We start from the raw sequence: 415 nt of genomic DNA, 5'->3' as shown, positions 1-415 counted from the left end.
GGCTTATTTTTGTATATTGTTTGTGATATGATGTAACCTATATGATTATTTGTAAATCATACACAAATAGGATAAAGAAATAACTTATATTTAACATACAGTATAACTTATAAAAATTATATAAACTTATCTTCTTAATATTACAATACTATATGTACTTATTGACATTCATATATAACATATATGGATTTAATCAGTAACAATAGGATCAGATGGCTTTGATTTACTAGTAGTCTAAGCTGAAATTTTAGTAACTTGGTCCATCTTTTTGACACTGGATGTGTTGTGATTGAATCAGTCCTGTACTAGGAGTGATAGTGTCTTATGTTTAGTAAACATACACAAATGTAAAGAGTTAGTAAATAACATACACATACTACATAATATATAATTCATATCTAATACTATGATACAC

General features: G+C 25.3%; 1 protein-coding gene across 1 annotated transcript in view; it reads right to left on the bottom strand.

Moving 5' to 3' along the window:
- The window catches only part of LOC119594574 (probable cation-transporting ATPase 13A3), a gene marked incomplete in the record, with an annotated part of 33,510 nt that overhangs the window by 8,910 nt on the left and 24,185 nt on the right, over positions 1-415 (bottom strand).

Source organism: Penaeus monodon, chromosome 34 (genome assembly GCF_015228065.2).
Source record: "Penaeus monodon isolate SGIC_2016 chromosome 34, NSTDA_Pmon_1, whole genome shotgun sequence".
In the NCBI taxonomy this organism is placed as follows: domain Eukaryota; kingdom Metazoa; phylum Arthropoda; class Malacostraca; order Decapoda; family Penaeidae; genus Penaeus; species Penaeus monodon.
Note: the sequence above shows the minus strand (reverse complement) of the source record. Positions and strands in the feature narration are given on the sequence as shown.